The sequence below is a fragment of the Mus musculus genome, chromosome 7 (assembly GCF_000001635.26).
Source record: "Mus musculus strain C57BL/6J chromosome 7, GRCm38.p6 C57BL/6J".
Lineage (NCBI taxonomy): Eukaryota > Metazoa > Chordata > Mammalia > Rodentia > Muridae > Mus > Mus musculus.
Window position 1 is genome coordinate 128,478,200 of NC_000073.6, and position 14,249 is coordinate 128,492,448.

The following is a 14,249-nucleotide window of genomic DNA, read 5'->3' on the forward strand; positions in this document are numbered from 1 at the left end:
TGCCTGAGGCTAAATTTAACAGTAATGGACTAATTTCTTTGACCGTTATGCTAGTAAAGGAGTTGTGGGATCCTTCTCCTTGGCTAAGGAGAGCTACGGATGTCAGGGAGTCCCTGCATGAAGGCCTTGAGAGGGCAAGAGGCCTGAGAGAACATGCTGTGCTGCTGTGAAAGTGAAGATGGCTCAGCGGTTAAGAGCATTGACTGCTCTTCTGGAGGTCATGAGTTCAAATCCCAGCAACCACATGGTGGCTCACAACCAACCGTAATGAGAAACAAATTAAAAAAAAAAAAATCTATGGACTGGGAGCGAACGAGCCCAGAGCAAGAGGGAGAAAAGGAGGTGGGGAGAAGGAAGTGAACCCTGGGTTAGGATTTGGAACTCCAAGGTGGTAGAGGACTCTGTGGTGTGGGAGATCTGCTAAGGAGAGATGCACAAAGGCAGGAAGCAGAACAAGCCCCAGAGAGCAGTGTGTTGCAGTCAGCAAAGCGGGAAGGGCAGAGTCATCAAAGCCCTATGGCTAGACATGGAGCAACAGGATTTGGAATTTGCCCTCACTTAGATGGAGGTTTCCATCTTGCTTAGAACCAGTATTTCCTCACTCTGCCTCAGTTTCCCTGATTTTGGAGTGGGATACATGGTTTATCCCATTTCATGTTGGAAGTATGTAATCTGCATTTTGATTTACAGGGGTTTTCAGTTAAGAGATCCGCCTAGAGTCCCAGGAGAGATTATGAACTTTGGATTTTTTTAAACAGTGTTTAGACTGAAAGACTATGGGGACTTTTGAAGTCAGATTAAATACCTATTGCATTAAGATTTAGCTTCAAGCCTGTGTGAGAGCCAAGGAGTAGAATGTGATGGTTGGAATGACCCTCATAGGCTCATACGTTTCAGTACTTGGTCTCCTGTTGATTGAACCGTTAGGGAAGAATTAAGAGTGGCCTTGTTGGAGGAGCTGTGTCACTGGGGTAGACTTAGAGGCCTCAAAAGCGTCTTGACAGCCTGTGCTCTCCTTGCTTCCTGTTCAACAGTTCTCAGCTGTTCTTCTCCTTGTGCCTTTACTGTTCCGCCATAATGCATTTTAATCCTCGGAAACTCAAGTCCAAATAAATGACTTTAAAAAATAAGTTGCCTGGGCTGGAGAGATGGCTCAGTGGTTAAGAGCATTGACTACTCTTCCGAAGGTCCTGGGTTCAAATCCCAGCAACCACATGGTGGCTCACAACCATCCGTAATGATATCTGACATCCTCTTCTGGTGCATCTGAAGACAGATACAGTGTACTTAGATATAATAATAAATAAATCTTAAAAAAAAAAAGTTGCCTTGCAGCCTGGTGCCACGCAACCTGGGCAGGAAGCAACCCTGAGATGACCCCCAGTCCTGAGTCACATCGCTCAGACAGACCACGCCCAAGTCAACCCCTGTTCAGTGTCACAAAGCAAGGGAAGGGCATAGCACTCCTGAGACAACCCCAGACACCCAGAGGGCCTGGGTACCACTATGATTTACAAGTCAGTGGTGGAGAGATGAAAGAGGAGAAGCAGAAGGTGGTGGGCACAATAAAGAGAGGCAGAACTGGAGACACGAGGGTCGTGAGGAACAGCCTGATGTGAGTAGCTGGCAAAGTCACCAAGGCCATGGAGAGGTCAGGCCCTGCAATAGCAAAGATCTGTTACCACCAAAGGCCAGGCACATGTTCCAGGTCTGGGCTGCCACCCAGGTCAGTGTTGATGTCTGAGGGCTGATGGTTGAGCTGGCCCCACCCCTCACCACCTGCAGCAGGTGGGAGAGCTGAGAGCTGGCTCGGGGTCATGAGAACAGAAGAACTGGACCAGCCTCTCATTGGCTGCAACACTCAGGATGATCAGGCCCTGCACCACCACATCTGGGCAACACAAAAGAACTGGCTCTGATAGGTGCTGGAGAGTTGGCAGGCAAACCAGCTCAGCTACTACCCAGGCCCAGATCCAGGGTTTTGAGTTGGCCCACCCCAACATCTACCCAATCTGTGAACTGCTGGAGCCTTTGAAGAGACCAGCCTTGCAGATCCAAAGCTGCAGGATCAAAGTTGTATGACACAGGGCAACAACAGAGAAGAGTCCTGGGGAGGATCCAGTATTGATAGTATAGAGAAGCCAGAGACCTGGAACCAGACCAATGACTCACTGCACTGAACATTTGCAAGTGAAGATGTGTGGACAGAAGGGTGTGCTGCAGGACACACTGGGACACACTACTGCTTCCACGATGAGATTTTAATTTTTACTTTTTTTCTTTTTTGGGGGGGAGGTTGCAAGGGTGGGGCAAGAAGATGAGTGCGATTGAGGAGCATGATGTGAAATCCACAAAGAATCAGTAAAAAGTTAGACAAAAAAAAAATAAGTTGCCTTGGTTATGATGTCTTATCATAACAAAAGAAAAGTAATCATAGCTCAGAAATTGGAGCTGCATTCCCTCCATAGCAACACGTTAATGAAGAAGGTTGTGTTCGGTAACAGATCTCATTACCAAACATGAGCGAAAGAACAGGTACCTTGTTTTCTGAGGCCGTATCTGAAATCTCCAAATATGTCATCTTCTACATCAACAATTTACAAGTTTACTTGATGGTTTGTATATTCTTGGACCAGGGAGTGGCACCATTTGGAGGTGTGACCTGGTTAGAGTAGGTGTGTCACTGTGGGTGTGGGCATAAGATCCTCACCCTAGTTGCCTGGAAGTCAGTCTTCCACTAGCAGCCTTTGGATGAAGACATAGAATTCTCAGCTCTGCCTGCGCCATGCCTGCCTGGATACTACCATGCTCCCACCTTGATGATAATGGACTGAACCTCTGAACCTGTGAGCCAGCCCCAATTAAATGTTGGTTTTTTTTATAAGACTTGCCTTGGTCATGGTGTCTGTTCACAGCAGTAAAACCCTAACTAATATACTTGAGCCAATGGATTCACAGGAGAAATAAAATGTATCACAGGAGTTGAGATGGCTTCAGATATGAATCCTTAGAGCCAGGTGGATGACTGCAGTTGGTCTTTGAATTAAGACAATATCAGCATGCAAGGCCTTTATTTATTTTATATATTATTCTTAGACAAAGTCTCACTCTGTAGTCCTGGTGTCTTAGTGTTCTGTCTGCTGTGAAGAAACACTATGACCACAGGAAAATAAAGAAAAAGGAAAACATTTAATTGGGGTTTGCTTACAATTTAGTCTACTATTAGCATGGCAGGAAGCATGGAGACATTCAGGCAGACGTGGTGCTAGAGAAGGAACTGAGATTTCTAGAGCCATATCCACAGGCAGCAGGAAGAGAGAGACATTGGGCTTGGTCTGGGCCCTTGAGACCTCAAAGCCCACTCCCAGTGACACACCTCCAAAGAGGCCACCTTCCTAATCCCTCTCAGGTGATGTCATTCCCTGATAACCAAATGTTGTATTTGCAGTTTCTATTTCTGTGAAGAAACACCACAACCACAGCAACTCTTATAAAGAACAACATTTAATTGGGGCTGGCTTACAGTTCAGAAGTTTAGTCCATTATCATTATTGTGGGAGGCATGGCAGCACTCGGGCAGACATGGTACTGGTGGGTAGCTGAGAATACTACATCTGGATCAGCTGGCAGGAGGAAGAGAGACTCTGGGCCTGGCTTGAGCATCTGGAACCTCAAATCCACCCCCAGTGGCACACTTCCTCCAAGGAGGCACACCTATTTCAACAAGACCACAACTACCAAAATAGTGTCACTCCCTATGAGCCTATGGGAGCTGGTTTCATTCAAACCACCACACTTGTATACCCTGGAACTTGCTGTATAGACCAGGCTGGCCTGGCACTCACAGAGATCCGCCTGCCTCTACTGGGATTAAAGGTATGTGCCACCACATCTGGATGAATTAAGGTCTTTATGGCTGTCAAGAGTAACATTTAATTAGTTAAAAAAGAAATCACAAATGCCAGGAGATACACCCAACTCTCCCAGAAAGCAAAACCAAAGCTGATCAAAGCACAGACACAAGGACTGCACCAGAAAGCAGCTACATGGCATGGAGGGCCTGATCCCACTGCTCTGTCTGCCCACTTAGTTGAGAAAGCAGGGACAGAAGCCATCCATGTGGTCTTGCCACAACAGCGCAGAGACAACTGGTCCTACCCTAGCTAGTCAGAATAGAAGCATTTGCGAACTATGTGCCTGGCTCCTTCCTGTCCGGCCTCAACCTCTACTGGACCTGGTTCTTAGCTCTCAGGCTCTGTATCCTGTTTAACCTTGTGACCCCCACCCTACTGTCAGCATAGCTGCTCTCTCTCTCTCTCTCTCTCTCTCTGTCTCTCTCTGTCTCTCTCTCTCTCTCTCTGTCTCTCTCTCTTTCTCTCTGTCTCTCTCTGTCTCTGTCTCTGTCTCTGTCTCTCTCTCCCCTCACACCCAAATCCCAAATCATCTCACCAACCTGAGACAGAAAGCCATGTCATACTGAGTTTGGCAGCCACTTAAGTTCCATTTTAAATCTTACTTAGACTTTCAAACATGATTCAGTACTTGCTCCTTCCACAGAGACATGTATTTGCAGGGGAAAGGAGCACCTGTTTAGTTTGTAAGATTTGTTCTTGAAATGTATGTAATACTGTGGTGATTTAAACAGATATGGCCCTATAGACTCATGTGTGTGAATGCTTGACCCATAAGGAGTGGCACTATTAGGAGGTATGGCCTTGTTAGAAGAAATGTGTCACAGTGGAGGCAGGCTTTGAAGCCTCAGAGATGCTCAAGCTCCTCCAAGTGTGGGGTATTCTCCTCCTGCTGCCTGTGGATCAATATGTAGAACTCTTGGCTCCTTCTCTAGCACCATGTCTCCCTGCATGCTGCCATGCTCTGCTGCTTTGATGATAATAGACTAAACCCCTGACACTGTACAGCATCCCCAGTTAAATGTTTTCCTTTATAAGAGTTGTCTTGGTCATGGTGTCTCTTCACAGCAATGAAACCCTAACTAAGAAACACCTTCTCTGATCAGGCATCACACTGTGAGCTCAGGCCAGAGATCAAGTCTACTGTTACCTAGGGATACATGCAGAGATGGTCTGGACTTATTCGGCCCAATGTCTCTGTTTTGGTTTCTTTCCTTGGAGTTTCCAAAGGAAATTGGGTATGAGGGGATGTGTAGAGTTCCTGCCTGATATATGCTAAGGCTCTAAGTTCAATCCTAGTGCCACATACACACAAAACCCAGCAAGTGTGTGCTCCCAGCGACCAAAGGGATCTGGGTAGTGTCAGTGTGGGAGACAGGGCCAGGATGCATTTCTGCCAGGAGAATAGGAAAAGTGGCATGGGCTGAATATAGTTCACAGTTATGTCTGGGATTCCAAGGGAAGGTGTCTGGGTTGCCAACATAGTTGTGTTTGCCTCCTCTGACTCTAGGGCCCTACTCAGTGATGCCTGTCCTCTTGTATCTTAAAACTGAATTCATCAAATGGGAATACTCTATCTGCTCAGTGAGATGTAGGCATCCATTTTTTTTTCAACGTATTTTAATAAGGGTTGAACCTCTCCTCTAGCCCGCCACCCACCAGAGAGCAGGACGAGAAAAGTTATTAGGACATGGGGGAAGTAGAACTGTTTAGAAATAGTTCTATGGGGGTGAGCTTGATCTTCATTGTTAGGATATCAACAGTTCAGTTCAGTAGCAAACACTAAATACAAATCATTAGCTGTAGTCTAGCCCTCTGGGCAGTCACCACACATGAACCAGTAAGGGCAGTTTAATGCAGAAGAAGCCGCAAGACTCACCAGCTGGTCAGGGTCCATGGAAGCTGCAAGAAGTCACAGGAACCTCATGAGAAGTTCTTTGGTGAGTTACTTTCTAAGATGTCACCACAAACAGAGCTCAGCAACTCAATGTAAGGTGAACCAATACATGCATGTCCTTAGCAAAGAATACTGAGGTGGAGCAAACCAAAGCAATGCTACAGCTCCTGTGGGGTCCTATTTATATTCCTTCATCACGCATCCTTTCACATGTCTACTATAGCAAAACATCCTTTTACCTGTGTCTGCTTCAGGAAAACATTCTTTGACATGTCTGCTTTAGCAAGACATTCCTTTACCTATGTGCCCCAGCAAAACATCCTTTGACAAGATTCACTTTCAAACTTGTTTGAAAGGATACATGATGAAGAAATATAAATATGACCCCACAGACAGTGGGAGCTGAATCATTGGTTTGGTTTGCTCTGCCTCGCTGTTCTTCGCTAACAATATGCATGTATTGGTTTGCCTTACATTGCCTTGCTGGGCTCTACTGGTGGGGTGATGCCTTAGAGAGAAACTCACCAAAGAACTTCTCATGAGGTTCCTGTGACCCTGGCCAATTGGCAAGCCTTGCAGTCTCTTCTGGATTGAACTGCCCTTGCTGGTTCCTGTGTGGTGACTGCCTAGAGGATTGGACTGTAGCTGCTGGTTCGAATTTGGTGTTTGCTACAGACTGAATTGCTGAGAAAGAAGATCGAGCTTGCCCCGCAAAGAACTATTGTTAAACAGGTCCACTTCTCACATATCCTAATAACTTTTTTCTTCCACTACCTTTGCTGGGTGGTATGCTAGAAGAGAGGTTGAACCTTATTAAAAGTAAGTTACAAAAAATGTATGCCTACAACAGTTGCTCTGTATCCTACTCAACCAGACAGTACCCTGTACTAAGCAAATGCTCAGGAGGTAGCTGAGGGGAAGTCTGAGGGTCACTGGGGATTTTTGGATTCTAGAGCCCACATCTGGTTCTGCCTTCAGGAAGAGATCTATAACCAGTCTGCACATCTGCTCATGTAGCTGCTGCCTCTATCAGCCTTATGTGTGGTGTTCTGAACAAGGATGCCCCCTTAGACTTATATATGTGAAAGGCTTAAAAGGATTAGGAGGTGTGGCCTTGTTGGAGGAAGCATGTTAGTAGGGGTAGAATTTGAGGTTTCAAAAGCCTATACCAGGCCCAGAGTATGGATCTCTCACCCCCTCCACCCTTGTAGATCAGGATGTAGTTCTCAGCTACTTCTCCAGCAGCATACCAGCCTATGACCATGCTCTCTGCCTTGACAATAATGGAATAACCTTCTCAATTTGTAAGCAAGCCCCAAATTAGATGCTTTCATTTATAACAATTGCTCTGGTCATGGTGTCTCTTCATAGAACAATAAGGAAGACAGAAGTTAGTGCCAGGGACTAGAGTATTGCTATGACAGGTCTGATCATGCTTTTGTCTGAAGGAGTTTGAAAGGCTTTTGGACTTTGGACTATAAAAGACTATTAGTAATTGGCCTAGAGACCATTCCTACAATATTTTGGCTGCCTTTTACGCTGGCTTCAAAAATCTATCTGAAGCTAAATGGAAGACGTTGGGACTGATGGTGTTGGCAGAGGAGATTTCAAGACAGTTCAGTGTTGATTCTGATATGCAGTTATTAGTAGTCACTTTTATGCAAATCTATAATAAAAAGGGAGCAAACTAATAAAGGAAGAAAATACAAAATCTACAGTTTAGGAGAGAAAGAACACCAGAAAATGTAATGTGGGAGCCAAGTCTACTGCTTGAGGAGATTAAAAAGTTTAAAGAAAAGCCTGGATTTAAATGGAATAAAGGGAATGGCTACCCCAAGGAAGCATCCCACCTGACCACGCTTCCAACTTGTGAAAAAAAATTAAAGGATACCTTAAATAGTGTAGGAAAACATCAACAACAGAAATGATGAAAACATATTTGAATGAGGGAGCCATGTTCCAGCCATAGTAAGCAGCAGAATTTGGCAGTTTCAACCACGTGGTTCTGGCTTTAGAGTCAAGAATACAAAAAGGGGTTGTGGAATCTCCCTCTACAGCCAAAGAAGCCACTGAGGCCAGGCATGTGTCACAAATGTCCCTGTATGGTAGCCCAGTGAGGCCATTGTAGGAAACTGAAGTTGAAGCCTGGATTGCCTTGGAAACCCTAAGATGTTAGAGATCGTGTTAATGAAAAAGGTTTAAAGAAAAAAATTTCCATCACTTGGCAACAAACCAAAGGGATAGGGGAATGTTTTATGTGTTCTCTACATAAACAAACTCTGTTACCTGCTGGTAGTAACCCTAGGGTTACCAACAGAAATGACATCTAGCAGATGGATATTCTACATTTTGCAGAATTTGGAAAACAAAAGTATATACATCATACCATTGACATGTACTCAGGGTTTCAATAGGCAACTGCTTTAAGTTCTGAAAAGGCTGATTGTGTAATTACACATTTATCGGAAATAACCGCAATTATGGGGATTTCTGAACAAATTAAAACTGACAATGCTCCCACAAATGTATCCAATAAGATGAAGCAATTCTTTACATATTAAAATATAAAGTATGTCACTGGTATACCACATAATCCCACAGGACAAGCAGTTATAGAAGAGCCAATCAAACCTTAAAAGAGATGTTTATTAAGCAAAAAGGGAGAGTTAAAAAAAAACCCCAGGGACAGTCTAAATAATGTTTTGTTAACTCTCAATTTTTTAAATGTTGGTGAAAAAGGAACAACAGCAGCTGAGAGACACTGGGTTATCGGAAAAACAAAACAAAACAAAACCCTGAGGAACTAGGCCAACCAATATACTGTAAGAATGTGTTGACATTAGAGTGGAAACCTGCAATCGTGTAAGATGGGGATGTGGTTATGCTTATGTATCTATAGGGAATGAAAACATATGGTTACCAACAAAACTTATAAAGGTTAGATCAGACCAGGAAGAACCTCTCATCATCTGGGACATAGATGTCTTCACAAAGCAAATAGCCTAGGTGATTCACAGACTGTCTTGGTTACTGATTTCTCCAAAATATCAACTTCAAAAAGGCTAGTCCTAATGATGATCAATCACACAGACACTGGATAAGCACAGAGACTAGACAATGCAAAGACAGGACAGACAATACAGGGACTGGATAAACACAGAGAAGGGGCAATAAATGCTACAGTTAGCTTTTTTTCAGACTAACCATTTTTTCCCCTTGGGGGCCCCAAAACAGGAATTCCTTGCCCCAATTCAATAGGAAGAAAAAAAATATATAAGAAGACCATTGTTCCAATCCCTTATGCTGGGGTGGGTTGTTTTGGTCACTTGATGTTTTATGGTTGTTAACATCTAGGATGAAAGGTGGTTATTAGTTATGATCAGGGATTGATAAAAATGTTTTAAGTTATTTTGTTTGAATTACTGTATGTTAATAGAAATTTAAGGTTTTTTTGTTTAATTACTGTATATTGATAGAAATTTAAGGTTGTTTTGTTAGACTATTGTTTGACTATATTGTACATAAGCCATTTATTTAAAATGTGATGGTTCTTATCATGATTTCTATTGTGTTTGTTAGAGAAAAGTCCAATTCTTAAAGAGAAGGGGATATGAAGTAGAAACTTATAGTTTCTTTGGAAAATCAGTTGTGTCAGATGGTGTTTTGTTGGAGCAGATATGTCGTGAAGGAACATTTCACTGAAGCAGACACAGGTGAAAGGTTGTTGTGCTAAAGCAGACACATGAAAAGATGCCTGATGTTAAGAAGGACCTAACAGATGGTGGATGATGCTGGATGGTATTGGTACACCTTGCCATTCCTTATTGGTCACCGTTTGTTGTGACTTCATAAAAAGAAACGCACCAAAAAACTGGTGGTATTCTGGTGGCTTCTTGCCTCTTCCTCAGACTCAGGCCAATTGGCAAAGTGATGTCAGCTGATATAGACTCACAAGGAGTTTTGCTAAGACAGACTCATCTAGTGTTTGGCTGAGGAAAGACCCGTGGGAGGACACATGTTGTTTGGAGGGAGTATAAATAAGACACAACAAACAGTAACTGGTGGTTTGCATATCTAGATTTGCAATGCTTAGTTGGTCTCATAACCTTCATCTTCATTGATGTCTTAGTTAGGGTTTTACAACTGTGAACAGATACCATGACCAAGGCAAGTCTTATAAAGGACAACATTTAATTGGGGCTAGCTCACAAGTTCAAGGGTTCAGTCCATCATCTTCATGGTGGCAGCAGGGTAGCATCTAGGCAGGCTCGATGCAAAACTAGCTGAGAGTTCTACATTGTAGCTGCCAGCAACCACAGGTTACTGGGTTCCTGAAAGGAAAGATGGGGATGGATGGGAAAGGTGGCAAGAGAAATAATGAGCCAAGACAAAGTTCTCTGATCAAGGCCCAATGTTTACTGATGAGTCTGAGCTTATAAAGGGGGAGAACCCATCCCCACCATGCCAGGATCTCCTGGTCATGGTTGCTTTGTCAGGATCTGTCAGGAAAACAAGGTCAGCTGTTCAGCAGGTGGCTTCTTTCAGGAAGCAGCAGATGTGGCAGACAAAAGACTTTACCTAGGTAGGAAGACTCCACCCTAGGTGAGCTAGCAACTGTGGCAAACAAGGTCTGAGCCAGCCTGCTCAAGGCTGGGATGGGGGGGGCACAGTTCCTCCCTTTTTATTTATTAAAAATTAGCTGGACTGGGGCATAAAATTTGCTTATGCTCCATGGTCCTGCCTGGGAATTATGATGACTGGCAGCCACGCCTGTCTTAGGACTGAATGTATTGGACTCTTTCTGACCCATCCTGGAGAACACATGAAGCTTGTTTGTTTGTTTTTCACAAACACAGCCTTTTGGTGTTTATTATGAACAAACACAGCCTCTTGGCACATGCCTCTGTCTTCAGTTCAGCTCTCATTGCTCACCTTTTTCTTATTCAGACCAAAGCCACAATATGCACTCAATGCGTCTCTTCATATCGAAGAATAACAGCCACCTGAGCTTTGCTGAAGGTGAGTCTGTATGGAAGTAACTGACCTACTTGAAATACAAATCAAAAGTTAAAAGGAACAGGGTTAGGGTTGTCTGTGGGGATGTCATAGAGACTGAATTCAGTTGCAAATTAGCAATGATCAAACCCAGGGTCTGGCCACCCGGAGTGGGGGAAGTGGCTTTGAGAATCAACAGAAAAACTGTTACTTCTCAGGAAACAGTGGTAAGAGCCAGAATAACTGGTCACATTAAAGGAAAGAGAAGAGTCATTATAAAAGTCATTCTCCTTTGATTGATTTTTCCACAGTCTCTATGTTCTCTGTTCCACAAGGTCTAAAAGCTTGAAGCAAGGGAGCTTAGCTTGTCTAATCCGGGACATAGACAAGCAAAGGTGTGTCAAGAATATACACCCAACACAGCTTTCCTGTCACATTGTCAGGGTACTCAGCAAGGAGTTCTTTGGCATCCAATTTTAAATTTTTAAAAATCAAAAGCATGATTTAAATAATGTGCACAGGGATATAATTCTCCCCTTTTTTGTTTTTTAAGAAGATAATGTTGGGCTGGTGAGATGGCTCAGTGGGTAAGAGCACCCGACTGCTCTTCCGAAGGTCCGAAGTTCAAATCCCAGCAACCACATGGTGGCTCACAACCATCTGTAACATGATCTGACGCCCTCTTCTGGAGTGTCTGAAGACAGCTACAGTGTACTTACATATAATAAATAAATAAATCTTTAAAAAAAAAAAAGTAAAATTATAAAAAAAAGAAGATAATGTTTTAGCCGGGCGTGGTGGCACATGCCTTTAATCCCAGCACTCGGGAGGCAGAGGCAGGAGGATTTCTGAGTTTGAGGCCAGCCTGGTCTACAGAGTGAGTTCCAGGACAGCCAGGGCTACACAGAGGAAACCCTGTCTCGAAAAACCAAAAAAAAAAAAAAAAAAAAAAAAAAAGAAGATATTGTTTTAAAGTTCTACAATACCTTGTCCTTGAGAAATATAAAAAAATCTCAGTAACATGGGTAACATTAAATTGTTCACAAAACATCTCAAATGCTTGACTGTAATAGCCAGTTCCATTATCTGTTTTAATCTGATTTGGAACACCAAGCATAAAAATAAACTGACATAAGCAATGACTAATTACATTTTTAGTTGCTTCTCTTGTTAGAGCAGTTGCAACTAGAAAGCCTGAAAAGGTATCAATAGTCACCTGTGCATATTTTATTTTTCTGAAATCAGAAATATGAGTATCCATTTGCAATAATTGATTAAGTATAAGTCCTCGAGAATTAACACCATTATGTGAAACAGGCAGTAACTGAGGACACTGGGAACAAGTCTTTACAATTTGATATGCACATTCTCTAAAAATACCAAATTATTATCTCAAGCCATTACTATTTTGATGATGTAAAGAATGAGGTTATATAGCCAATTGTTCTTGTGTGAGGCCTATAATCTGCCTGGGATACAAATTTGGGGTGGCATCGTCTTAAGGGTTCTTCTCCAGGCAATCCAGGATGAGTTCTTAAGTGTCTAAAGACAGTCCTTTAAAGGAACAGTACTTTCTCTTAACTTGAGTTGTATATGCATAGACAATTGCGAAATTTGAGAATTAGCAGTATCTAAAAAAGGAACAATTTCAAGCAGTTGTAAGTGTGTGTGTGTGTGTGTGTGTGTGTGTGTGTGTGTGTGTGTGTGTGTAATCTATAATCATATAATCAGTATACAAATTAAAGCTTGACTTTTCAACATTTCAAAGCACTGGCTAGAGCACACAATTCACTTATCTGTGCTGAAGCAGGAGAAAACTCAAAAGAATAAACATGTGATCCAATCACATATACTTCTCTCTCTTAGAAGGGCTGTTTTTAAATACAGCAGATGTATTCTTTATGGGATGCATGCATGCATAAATTTACAGAAAATACAAAAGCATGCATAGAAGCAATTTTTAACAACTTGTCTTTTGGATGATTATCAATTTTGCCTAAAAAGTTTACTATGCAATAGACCAAATATTCTGCAATAACCAATTAAATTGCAGTTTGAGACAAGAAATAGACGTCTCATCGGGTTTTTAAGACATTCTTTCCAAAAATACTTTCATGATTCTATCCTACAATTTTTCTATTAACACCACAACGGCTTCATAATAGGATGTTAAAACTTTACTCGGAGATGAAGAAAGATGAATCCACATTAATGTTCTCTTTTGCCAAAAAATTGCTGTGGGCACATTGAGTAACAATAACTAGAATATTAAGCTAATATTTGATTACCATTGATTACAATTGATAACAATTGATTACAGAAGCTTCCTCTACTTTCTGCAAAGCTTTTTGTTTCTCACCAGTTAATTTGCATCTCCCTTGATAACATCCAACAAAGGCTTAAGTTCTCCTGTGGTGAGCTTAAGGTGAGGTGTTAGCCAATAAACATCTCCTGGAAGCTTTTAAAAATAATTTGAAGTAAACAAATCATCTTTTCTTTCTTAAATTTTCTGTACTACAATTTTTCTAGGATATAACTGAGGCCCTAAGTATTGAAAAAGATATTGCCTCTGAATCTTTTCTGGAGCAACAACTACTCCCCAAAACTTTAAAGTTCGTTGTTTAAGAGCAAAGGTTTGTAGTAAATTTCTGTTCAGAGGCATTAGCTAATAAAATACTTTCTATATAAGAAACAATATACACTGAAATATTCAAAGTCCTAGCTTCTTGTATTGAAGCAAAGACAAAAAGAAAATAACATAATATAAGGCCATTAGCCATTCCCAGAGGCTTCCAATGATCACAAGCTCACTAGAAGCAAATCCTTTACAATTATCAGGATGCAAAGGAAGAAACAACCTTCCAAGTTCATAATAATTCTACATGGAGTAGGCAGGCCAGGTTGTAATGCCTCTATAAGTTCTACAGTCTCATTGACCTTTCATAAATCTTAAGTTTAAACTTTATTTTGAACAACACCTGGATAGATCTGTAATAATTTTGTTTTAGCTTAAAAATAACTCCCCAGAGGCATGGAGAGTTGAGCCCCCCCCCCCAACTTCCCTAGGCAGGGTTTGCAAAAAAAGAAAAAAAGAAGAAGAAAGAGAGAAAGAAAGAGAAACAAAGAAAGAAAAAAAGAAAGGAAGGAAGGAAGAAAGCCACACAAGCCTCGCTGAGGGGGCTCTGAGCTTTGTAACTTAATTGTAACTTAACTTAAATGTCACTTAACTTAAATGTAAATATTTCTTAATCTGAGCATACTGCCTGAGTCCTGGCCCAAATATTATCCCTCCTAAAGTGAGAACAGATTTCAGGGGAACAATTGGACTGTCTGTCTATGCCTCTAATTTTTGGACAGTCTTTCCTAAGATGATTTACACTTAAAACATTCCTTATAACCTTAGTGCTGTGAAAGTATTGCTTGTACTGTAGTTCCCTGCAAGGCAG

At 42.0% G+C, this 14,249-nt stretch overlaps 1 long non-coding RNA gene across 1 annotated transcript; it reads right to left on the minus strand.

Moving 5' to 3' along the window:
- Window positions 1–9,980: 9,980 nt before the first annotated feature.
- LOC115486548 lies at window positions 9,981–11,174 on the minus strand. The gene is made up of 2 exons (XR_003946876.1): window positions 10,741–11,174; window positions 9,981–10,139 (listed from the first exon to the last, which is right to left on the minus strand). It is a non-coding gene; the product is annotated as an uncharacterized LOC115486548 (long non-coding RNA).
- Window positions 11,175–14,249: the final 3,075 nt, after the last annotated feature.